The following is a 12,606-nucleotide window of genomic DNA, read 5'->3' as shown; positions in this document are numbered from 1 at the left end:
TATGGATCGTGATGAGCATTTTCTCCCATATCTTGGTTTCGCTAACTAAAGTTTTCCAATAACTCTCAACCTTCATTACCTTATATAACCTCTTGGGATAAGGATTCATATAACATTTAATAAAATAAGATTTACTTATGAATTTCATAGCATTTGAAGGTCATCTAGGTCATGAACCGAAGGTAAATTACCTTAGAGGCATTATGGTCATTTTACATTGTTTCTTGGTTTACCTACTTATCGTTATCCAATGACCACCAAATTTCATATCTAACCTCAACATAATATAATATGCAGTATTAAAATTTGATATGCAGCGAGCTCATATAGTGGGTTATTTTAACGGTATTTAAATCTCGAGCTATTTGATCGGTTCAAGGTCTTAACTCACGGTTCTTTGGATTTTTCTTTCATATATCCTTAATTCATACTTGGTTTAGGGTTCATATGAAAATCCAAGCAATTTCTACAAGTATTTCTTAACAAAAAGTTCAAGGTTGCTACTTGCCTCGTCATCGACGTTTGGGACGTCCATTCTTGAGCTTCCAGTATCTGAATTACTTCAAATTTCCTTCCACGTACTCCTTATTGTGTCTAGTTTCAGAAACCATAAGATTTTCTATGAGAATCGGTCTAGAATGGGGTTAAAATTGAGAAAACCCGAGAAAAGGTCAAATTTTTAGTTGACTTGGACGGTTCAGTTGAACTGGCCATATCATCGTTTTCTTCCTCTGAACAGGAAGAAGATGTGCATTTTTCGCATTGCCGCCATCTGAAACTCGGCCTGTACAGCCACATTTACGGCGTTTCTCTCCTCGATTTCTTCGTGAAACTTAAAGATGGGCATTACAAGGAAGGGCTAGGGATTTGATTTGATACCTTCTCGTGGATCGTAGCCTAAGATATTCACTTCCAAAGTTCATCAAAAATCTGATTTGTCGCTGGAGATAAAACAAAGGATTTCTTATTGGGTAGCCGATTATAAGGGGTTTGAAGGCCCTATTTCTTCATTGAACCTCTTCCATATCCTTTCTTCATGCTAAAGGAATTTGTTTTGAGGAACGTCTTTGAGTGTAAGACCTTAATTTCCAATAATCGTTCTCGGTATGCAACTCACTCGAAACGCTAGATTTTCGATCTCTTAGGTAGCTTGTCCTACGATGTTTCATCTCTCGATTCCTTCATCAAGTTTACTCAACTTCTTCCTCTGAAGCTAGCGGAATCCTTAATTTGAAGGAAAAGAGATCGTAGATAGGAATTCGACTCTTATCCCCAATTTAATTTCGAAACCTATTTCCTTCAATTCGACACGCTCTCGAGGTTATTTTTCTTCGTGGTCTTCTATGGAAGCATTCCTTGGAGGTGCAGAAACTGATTGGAATCATTCTTGCTCGACGAATCATCATGTATCCTCGGATTGGATTTTCAAGTTTTTCTTGAAGTTCTTCAATGGCTGATTGAATTGGGGGAATGGTTTGTAGGCACTTTTAGCACTCTATTCCTTCATAGAACTTGTGAGTAATCTTGTTGAGAAACGGTAGGAATAAGTTTGAAGAGAATTGGTGGAGGATTGCTCTCGAATTAGGAAGATTTTTAGAGTAGGAGAACCATAATCTAAACGTTTATTGTCTTCGATTGGGGGATCGACCTTTCTCGATTCTTATTCTGTATTGTTGCTCCTACTTCAGACTTTATAGGAGGAGCTTAAACCGACATTGAGAGCTCCAAAATCTTCGTTATTTAAAGATCGAACTTTCTGGATAATTTTTCAGAGATATCAACTCCGATCATATCCTTACCAACCTTGGCTTTGAATACTAGTCGTTGGATGTGATGATCCGTGTGTGTTCGTTCTAAATCATATCAAATTTTGGAGGATATCCGACGGTTGAAATTTGAGTTCAAAGAATTTTGCTCGGATGGTCACGGTAGAAGCTCTGATTCTAATTAGAGTGGCATTTCTGTAATTATCCATTCTTCTAGGGGTATTTTGGTAATTTGCCACTTTCCGAATATTTTATTATTATTTTTCTGGAAAAATCCATAATATTTCTACAATTTCCTCATCGCTTTTTGATCATTTTTCGCTTATTTTGAATCTTGAGATTCCTTCTAGATAAGGAATTACAAATTTGGAAAGATTCTTGATAAATGATAAAATGACTTTTTTGCCCTTTTCATTTACTTTTTCCTTTCCAATCCTTTTCAAAAGGCCTTTAACTCCTTGAAATCACTTGTTAGGGTACACGAGTGACTTGACTAAGTCCTTTGTTCTTGCTTAATCCTTTAATTTTTTTCCTTTCTATCATTTGGGTCTTTCATGAGTGGCTTATTCTTATGAGAGCTAATTTCCTTCCTTTTTTGGGTGTTACATATACATATTCGTTACAAACACAAAATAAGAAGCAGACTCAAAAGAAGAACAAAAAATACTAGATTAAAAATAGAAGTTAGTCCATGGCCCACACTCCAAAGTCCACTCTCATCCACGACCAACTCTTAGTTACTTGAAAAAAAATGATAAACATGGAGTGAGTAAAACTTAGTAAGTAGCCTACTAGTAGGTTCTTAATCGCGACCTTAAGCTAGGATATTACTTCTTGTTATGTTTTCAGAATCTTAGAACTTAGAGGTCATCGTGTCATGTATCATTTACTGATCGTGAAAACCTTCCCCTAAAATAACCTTCGATTTTCTCCCCATGAACACATGAGTGGTGTCGTCATAATCATGTAATCCTACTGGTAAATCGTTGTGCAGGACATCTCGTTTAGCTGATGGGAAAGGTAGGCCTATCATAACATCCAGCTCATGATACATATTGCAGGACATCCTACCTAAAGAGGAATATGGGCCTTTTAGTACACATCGTAATGCAGATAATGGTTACTTATGGGTATGGATCCTAGCAACTTATTTAGCATGTTATTCACATAGTTATAGGTACTTGGTACATGGATTATTGATGAACCTAGGTTTCTACATAATGTCATGGGTTAGGCTTTAGGAGTTGAGGTTTTAGCTTAGGAAAACATTAGAGGGTAACCTAACGTGGACTAATTCGTGTAAAAACCTACTAGCACTTTGAGGACCTCTTTCCTTCACCAAACTTATGGGTAAACTTATTTAGAAGGTGCAGGAATAAGTTTGGAAATGAACAGTGGACTATAGTTCTCGAATTCGAGGTAAACCCATGAACACGATTACCCCAAAACAAAAAACTTGTATCTCTCGATTGGGTACTCGATTAAGCTTGCTTCTTGCCCCTAATAGTCTACCCTAATTCATAATTTATAGACGGATTTTCCACTACCATTGAAACGTCTAGAATTTCTATAATTTCATTCTTGATTTTTCTGAATCTTTTGCCAGAAATGTCTTCTCCGATCGGAGCCTTCCTTTTTTAAGCACCTTTTAATTCTTATTCTATAAAAAATTTAATGATTCGGAAGTTTTTAAAAATTAGAAAAAGTACCATTTTCTTAATGTTTTTTCAATTTTACTTGTTCTTTGCTTCTAGATACAACCTAGTAGGGATTATACACTGTCTCTTATTGGAGACCTTGAGTGTTGCAAATTTTCCTCTCCTTTGAAAACTTTCGGTCATCGAAAGTGCTTATTCTAAAATAAGTCAGTGTACAAGGTTCTTATTTGCCTTTTGTTTCCCAAGTGACTTCTTCTACTCTATGATTCTTCCATAGGACCTTAACAAGAAAGATTTCCTTGCTTCTTAGTTATTTGACTTTCTTGTCTATTATTTGAATTGGGTTTTCTTTATACGTTAGGTCATCTCTCAAGAAGAGAGTTTCATGAGCCAATACGTGCGAACGATCTAGGATATACTTCCGTAGTATGGATACAAGAAAGATATTATGTACTGCAGACAAGTTTGGGCATTGCCCGATTCTATAGGCCACAGATCCAATCCTTTCTAATATCTCAAAGGGACGGATAAACCTAGGGCTTAGCTTCCCCTTTTTACCCTACCTGAGCACCCCTCTCATGGGGTGCTACCATTAGGAATATATGATCCCCTACCTACAATTCCATGTCCTTGCGCCTTAGGTCTGCATAGCTTTTCTCTCGACTTTGTGCGGTTTGTATCCTAGCTTTGATCTTCTGGACTGCGGCGTTGGTAATTTGCACCAGCCCTGGCCCAATAGTTGTCGTTTGCCCCCTTCTACCGAAAAGATAGGGGATTGAAATCTTCGTCCATAAAGCACCTCGTATGTGGCCATTTGTATGGTGGCTTGGCAAGTATTATTATAAGCTAATTTCATAAGGTGTAGGTACTTATCCCAGCTTCCTGCAAAATCCATCACATATACCCTCACCATGTCTTCCAATATTTGCTTGAGCATTTCTGTTTGACCATCTGTTTATGGGTGGAATGTAATAGTATAACAGCGTACCCAATGCCTTTTGTTGAATTTTCCAGAAGCGAGATTTAAATCTGACATCTCGGTCTAATACTATTGCCTTTTGTTGAATTTTCAGAAGTGTACCCAATACCTTTACTAATGAAGATTCATTTTTAATGTTAGCAAGAGTAGCTCAGTTGGGAGATTGTTAGACTGAAAATTTGAATGTCACACGTGTTTTATCCACGTTCAACGCACCTAATACATGTTTATTACCTGACTATACAATCTAAAAACATAACTTGCTTATTCAATCTAAAATTAGTGATTATTTCTTTCTTAAACATAATGAATTAGCGAAAATATCTTTACTTATGAATTTTCATTTTTAATATTAGCGGGGATAGCTCTGTTGAGAGAGCGTCAAACTGAAGATTTGAAGGTCACGTGTTTGATCTCCACGTTTACCGCACCTGATTCCAGTTGCATAACCCGACTACTCAATCTAAAATTAGTCATTGTTCCTTTATGAAATCTCAATGAATTATCGGAAATACCTAACGTGTTCTAGTTCACCGCACCTTATACAAGTTGGATAACTTGAATATCTTATTAAAAATTAATGATTATTTCTATTTAAAATTTCAATGAAGTAGCACAAATACCTTTATTGATGAATTTTCATTTTTAACGTTAGTGTGGATAGTTCAGTTGAGAGAGAATTAAATTGAAGATTTGAAGGTCTTGTGTTCAACCCACGTTCACCACACATAGTTCAATTAATTATCGGAAATACCTTTACTTAAAAACTTTCATTTTTAATGTTAGCGGGGATAGCTCAGTTTGGAGAGCGTTAGATTTAAGATTTGAAGGTCTCTTGTTCGATCTCCACGTTCACCGCACTTGTTTCTATTTGCATAACCTGACTATTCAATAAAAAAATTAGTCATTATTTCTTTTTAAAATCTCAATGAATCAGCGAAAATATCTTTACTTATAAATTTTCATTTCTAATGATTGTGGTGATAGCTCAGTTGGGAGAGCGTCAGACTGAAGATTTGAAGGTCACGTGTTCAATCCATGTTCACCGCACTTATTTCACGTTGCATAATATGACTATTCTTTCCAAAATAATCATAAGCATCGGTTGACTAAGTTGCATAACTTGACTCTTCAATCTAAAACTTGTGTTTATTCATTTTTTATGTTATCTGGGATAATCTAAAACTAGTGATTATTCATTGTTTCTGTTATTTGGGATGGCTTAGTTGGGAGAGCATTAGATTGAATATTGGAAGGTCTTGTGTTCGATTTACATTCATTGCACCTTATAGTTTAGTTTATTATTATTTCTTTTTAAAATATAATGAATTAGTGGAAATAGCTTTACTTATGAATTTTTACTTTTAATGTTAGCGGATAGCTCAGTTGGGATAGTGTCAAACTAAAGATTTGAAGGAAGGTCACCTCTTCCCATGAGTTTATGGTGCATGACCCATTTTTTATACCATTCACTTTGGAGCGCCACCATAGTTTTGCATCGTCCATGAGATGCATTGCGACCAACGTAACTCTTAGGTCCTAATGAGCAAGTTCCAGTAACCTTCAAGTATTGTTCTACGTTGTCAAACTCCATGAGTTTATGGTGCATGACCCATTTTTTATACCATTCACTTTGGAGCGCCACCATAGTTTTGCATCGTCCATGAGATGCACCATGAGTTTATGGTGCATGACCCATTTTTTATACCATTCACTTTGGAGCGCCACCATAGTTTTGCATCGTCCATGAGATGCACCATGAGTTTATGGTGCATGACCCATTTTTTATACCATTCACTTTGGAGCGCCACCATAGTTTTGCATCGTCCATGAGATGCATTGCGACCAACGTAACTCTTAGGTCCTAATGAGCAAGTTTCAATAACCTTCAAGTATTGTTCTACGTTGTCAAACTCACTCGAGTGCTCATCTCAACCATGACGTCGTTCAACAAGAGAGACCTCGAAAACGACTGGTTTATAGCAAATAATATTCCATTGTTGGGAATCGAACTCGAGTTTCCTGGGTGAAAGCCAGATATCCTAACCACTGGACAACAATGGATTTTTGGTGTAGATGTCCTGAAGTCTTTTGTCAGATCGCTGAAGAGTTTTAGCATGATCTTTTGCTTAATGTCTAACTCTTCGACACGTCCTTCCCTGTGTGTGTTAGAGTTCTCAGGGCTACCGCGACGTTTCGAGCTGTTTGATTGTCTGGCTCTTTCTTCAAAAGAGTCAATATCAAATGTTAGGTCTTTGATTGGCAACCCATCCAGGGGAGCATTGATTGCATCGATTCCATCAACGATCTTCCCATGAGTTTATGGTGCATGACCCATTTTTTATATCATTCACCTTCAAGCACTACCATAGTTTTTCATCGTCCATGAGATGCATTGCGGCTAACGTAACTCTCAGGTCGTATGAGAAAGTTCCTGTAGCCCTCAACTCTCAGGTCGTATGATAGAGTTCTTAGAGCTACCGTGACATTTCGAGGTGTTCGATCGTGTGGCTTTTTCTTCAAAAGAGTCAACATCAAACGTCATGTCTTTAATTGGCAACCCATCAAGTGGAGCGTCAATTACATCGATTCTATCAACGGTCTTCCCATGAGTTTATGGTGCATGGCCCATTTTTTATATCATCCACCTTCGAGCGTCACCGTCCATGAGATGCATTGTGACCAACGTAACTCTTAGGTCCTATGAGCAAGTTCCTGTAACCTTCAAGTATTGTTCTACGTCAAAAATAAAGTTTTTTTTTCATTAGCATCCTGGTTCCCATTTAAGGGTTTGTGTTTTTGGATTTTCAGTTTGTTAAGCCCAACGTGAGCTTGGCTTGGGGTGTGGTTCTCTACGACCCTCCTTGTCAAACTCACTTTGGTGCTCATCTCAGTCATCTCAGCCATGATGGCGTTCAACAAAAGAGACCTTGAAAATGACCGAATTATCACATTAACCATTTGAATAACCTCAACCTCACTTGTTGAAATTGAACCAAATATCTATGATAAAACACTATTAAAGGTTCAAAGTTCATAAAAGTCTTTTTAATCTAAAATACTATTGAACTTGACCATTATAGTGCCTCTCAAACCAAGTTCATAAAAGTCTTTTGAATTTAAGATACTATTGAACTCATACATTATAGTGCTTCTCAAACCTAGGTAAAGTTTAAATATAATTGGTTACAAAAGATGAAACTATAAAATAAAAGAAATAAGAAAATAAAATTTTATTGTCGAGAATCAAACTCGGGTCTCCTCGTTGAAAGCCAGATCTTCTGTGAATGTCTAACTCTTCGACACGTTTTTTTTATGTGTGTGATATAGTTCTCAGAGATACTGCCACGTTTCTTGTTGTTCGATAATATGACTCTTTCTTCAAAAGAGTCAACATCAAACATTAGGTCTTTGATTGGAAACCCATACAGGGGAGCGTCGAGTGCTTCAATTCCATCAATGGTCTTCCCATAATTTTTGTTGTGCATGACCAGTTTTTTATACAATTCACCTTCAAGCGCCACGATAGTTTTGCATTGTCCATGAGATGCATTGTGGGCCAATGTAACTCTCAGGTCCTCTGAGCAAGTTCCTATAGTCTTGAAGTATAATATCAAAATATATTAACGTATTTGATATGTTAAATATTAAAATAATTGATGTGTATCATAAACATTAAATAAAAATATATATTTGAAATTTGAATGAGATTAATATTAATTAAACATATATTATTATATTCTATGATATTTTAATATTATTTAAATAAGATATTATATCTTAATGTATTAGGTATTCAAATATATAATTTGACAAAAATTATCACAAGTTCGCTGTAAATATAACCCTAGGGTTAAGTCAAAAAGCATCAAACACTAAATACTGTGACATTTTAGGTGATATTTTGCAGAGGAAGCTGATAAGGTCTTCAAAGAGCAGGTGGTCATGTCTGATATTTTAGGTTAACAACATGGTGAAAAGAAACCAGAAATTTGGATACCGGTAATTAATTACAAACCTTTGAATAAGGTTTTAGAATAAATAAGATATCCAATCCAAAACAAAAATGATTTGATAGAAAGAATTTAGAGTCAAATTTTTTATAAAATTCGACATGAAATTGGGATTTCGAAAAATTCTAATTTCTTAAAAGGACAAATATAAAATAGCATTTAATGTCCAATTTAGAAAATATGAGAGTAAGGTCATGCCATTTAGGCTAAAAAACGCTCCATCCTAATTTTAGAAGATTATGAATGATATTTTCAATCCTTTCAAAAAAATTCGATAGTTTATATTGATGATGTGTTGATATTTTCTAAAACCATTAAGATCAACACTTTAAACATCTACATACATTCATTAATGTAATCAAAAGAAATCAGCTACTTGTGTCCATACCCAAAATCAAATAATATCAAACTCAGATCCGTTTTCTTGGATTTTAAATTTATTTGAGCCTTATTAAAACCCATCCAATGGTCTTTGTCTCAAACTTTGTGATGACGTATCCTAGAAAAGCCATCTTCAAAAAAATTTTTGGTTCTCTCAATTACGTGTCTTATATCCTTCAAGATATCAGGCACATTTACAAATGTCTTGATGAGTGTCTTCAAAATAATACAAAGTCTTGATTTGTAGGATATCTCTACAACCCAAAAAAATCAATTCATTAGTCAAATAAACTCTCTTCTTTAAGTCTTATTGACTCAAGGGCAGATCTGATAATGAAACGTGACCCATCAAATATCGGATATGGAGGTATCTAAAATTGTCAAAGAGGACAGAGAATCAATTATCCTATTTCATTCAAAAGCCTCCAATAATACCATACAAATTACAAAATTGTAAAAAAAAAAAAAAAAATATATATATATATATATATATATATATATATATATATATATATATATATTATTTCCATTGAAATCTATGTACAAAAATTTTAAAGAAATTTTAATTAACAAAACTATTAAAATCTATTCGAAAGTCAAATTCAGTTTTAGAAAAAGAAGGGAATAATCTTCTTTCAAACAAAAAAATAATTTTGCTAGATAGAAGTAAATTTTGTTGTGGTTTGATTTTAAAATTCTACCTATAAAAGAAGTTGAAAACACCTTTGTAGATTACCTAGTGGAGAGTTTCTAACAAAGTCTCTCTTCTCTCCTGTCTTCTCAAATTGATACTAATCCAACCAATCATTTGCATGGACTCAAAATTCAATTACCTATAAAAGAAGTCGAAAACACCTTGTGAAAGTCTGTAAGCAAACTACGACCTCTAGCTTTGCAAAATCCAGCGTTGTTGGCGCTTATCAAAATCGCTGCCAAAATAAAGTTTAACAAGTGGTTCTATGGTGTAGTGGTTAGCACTCTCGACTTTGAATCTAACGACCTGTGTTTAATTCCAGATAGGTAATCCACCAATTTATACAAAATTGGTCCATAGCCGATTCGGTAGGGTCACTTTTGGACCGATAATTTATAGAAGGGGTCACTAAGATTGAGATCATACAAAATGGGACCATAGCTCAATGTTAAAGTATTTGATTGCAGATCAAGAGGTCACAAATTCGAACCTAGTTGGGCTCTTGTATCTAGGATAGAATTTTGTTACACTTTTTTGACCTGACACTATGTCTAAGGGGTCACTAAGGTTAAAATCCTACCAAATGGATCCATGGCTCAGTGGTTGAGAATTTGACCAGTCACCGTTTGAACTTGGTTGGGCTCTGCTCTTTTATTTTGGACAGACACTTTTTACACTTTTGAACTGACACTCTGTAGGAAGGGTCACTAAAGTTGAAATCATGTAAAATGGTAGAGCATTTGATTGCAGATCAAGAGGTCACCAATTTGAATTTGGTATCCAAGCGCCCACTATGAACATGGTTAAAAACTTGCAATTAGTCAACTTACACTCACTCCATGTTTTCCATATCTTTCGTGTAACTAAGAGTAGTTGCCCTAGACACCAAGCACCCACTATGAACATGGTCAACTTACCTCACTCCATGTTTTCCATATCTTTCATGTAACTAAGAGTAGTTGCCCTAGACACCAAGCACCCACTATGAACATGGTTAAAAACTTACAATTAGTCAACTTACGCTAGTCTTGTACTCACTCCATGTTTTCCATATCTTTCATGTAACTAAGAGTAGTTGCCTAAACAAACAACACCAACTATTTTTTATGTTTTAAAATGATTTTTTTCAACATTTCCCTTGAACCTATAAACTCTATTTTAAATATAATGTAAATATATATGTTCATTATATTTTAATTCTTTTTTTATTTTGAGAAATTTTTTTACTTTATTTTCAACCTCTTTTAACTTGCAATCGGTGCTGCTTCGAGAACCCACCGAAAATGGGTCATGACTCCCTTTTTGTTTTCACTTACTCCTCCTAAATCTATAAAATGTCTCCTATTTTTATTCATTTTCTCCTTTTTTAAATATCAAAATCTTAAAGAAAAAGGAAGAGCTCTCTAAAATATTCTTCTTTGCCACTAATTTCACATAATTTAACATTTTAAAAATAGGTAAATTAAAAAATCCTATATATATTTGTAATTTCATGTAGTCTTCCTAAGTTTGCCGGCGACATTGTTTGTTGTCGAGCTTGATAATGTGAGTTTGTAACCCATCCGTTAGGGTTCTTGGAATGATTCTCTAGATTATCCCTTCCATGTTGGGAGTTGGGCCATGGGTCTTGGGTGAAGGAACCGTTGGTTTACCGCCCCTAAGAGTTAAGGAAGCATCTTGAGGCTAGTTTCACATAGTATCGTTGTCTTTCAGATAACAATTCTTTTCTATTTTATCTAATTTTTTTAAATATAGGTTCATTTCCAAATGCATGCTAACACCCTTATGGTTGAATAAATGACATGAAACTAGTTTTACATAGTAACGTTGCTTTAAGCTCCTATTGGTGGAAGGATAATACATCGATTATACCTATAGGGTTGTTGCTTTAAGCGTGACAACGAGACTATTTTTTTTTTTTAGTTAAAAATTAGAATTATAACAATCTGCCTAAAACCCTCAGACTAATTTTGCTTCATTTCTAAATGCACGTGAACAAAGTAGAAAAATGAAAACATATAAATTTTAAACTCAAACATTTCAAAGAAATAAATAAGTTTGGATGGTACCAATGCTAACCAAAAAACAATCAACCAAATTTATTTCAAACATAGAAAACTTCATGTCTCCTTCTTGTAAAGCCAATAAACTAGAGAAATAAAAAAAATGTTACCTTCATTGTGTTGTGCTGGGCCATAAATAAGTATAAATTTTGATGTCATCTTTACATCTTTTATAGAGAAAAGTTCCTTAAATAGGAGTCTTATTAGATACTTCTAAGCATTTAGAGATCAACGGACACAAAGCTAAACATTCTAAAAAAAATTAGGGGTTAAACTTTTAAGTTAACGTAATTTAAGAAACTTATGATTTTTATATTATCAAGAGTTTAGCTAGGTCGATTCAATCTAGTGGACCCAAGAATTGAACCGAACCAAACAACCTAGTTAGTAACATGATTTAGTGGAAGCATTTTCACACAAAGTAGAAGCAATAATGGAGGGTTTGAAATAATATAGTTTTCACCCCTTGTTTCTCGAGTGAATATTGAAATAATATAGGTTTCATGTTAAGTTTTGCACGGAAGAAAGAAAGACTGGGATGTAAAGTATTATTTCAATTTGTTTTTAATATACAACAATATATAAATTAACTATAAAAAATATATAAAATTACATGTTCTCCAAGAGCTTCAATCAACACTGGAGGGTTATTTCTGCAACCACTCTAAAGGTGCTCAAGATCACAACGAGTTAGATAAAACAACTCTAGAACTTTGAATCCAATAACTTGAGTTTGCCTCGTGATAGGATCTCTCTTCTTGTGGAATCTGCTTAAAATAGGAAACCATTCCAAAATAAAATTTTGCAAGTGGTTCAATGATGTAGTGGTTAGCATTTTGGACTTTGAATCCAACGACCTGGGTTCAACTCCTGGTAGGACCTTTATGAAATGACCTTGATGCGAAAACACAGAATAAGGAACGACAACACAAGATGGGACGACACAAGACGGGTGTTACCTAGCACAGAATAAGGAACGACAACACAAGATGGGACGACACAAGACGGGTGTTACCTAGCACAGAATAAGGAACGACAACACAAGATGGGAC

General features: G+C 34.9%; 1 non-coding gene across 1 annotated transcript; it reads left to right on the top strand.

Annotated features, from left to right (window-relative positions):
* Nucleotides 1–5,380: 5,380 nt before the first annotated feature.
* TRNAF-GAA (transfer RNA phenylalanine (anticodon GAA)) lies at nt 5,381–5,453 on the top strand. Its single transcript has one exon. It is a non-coding gene; the product is annotated as a tRNA-Phe (tRNA).
* Nucleotides 5,454–12,606: the final 7,153 nt, after the last annotated feature.

This window comes from Cucurbita pepo, chromosome 10, assembly GCF_057944985.1.
Source record: "Cucurbita pepo subsp. pepo isolate OVF chromosome 10, ASM5794498v1, whole genome shotgun sequence".
In the NCBI taxonomy this organism is placed as follows: Eukaryota; Viridiplantae; Streptophyta; class Magnoliopsida; order Cucurbitales; family Cucurbitaceae; genus Cucurbita; species Cucurbita pepo.
Note: the sequence above shows the minus strand (reverse complement) of the source record. Positions and strands in the feature narration are given on the sequence as shown.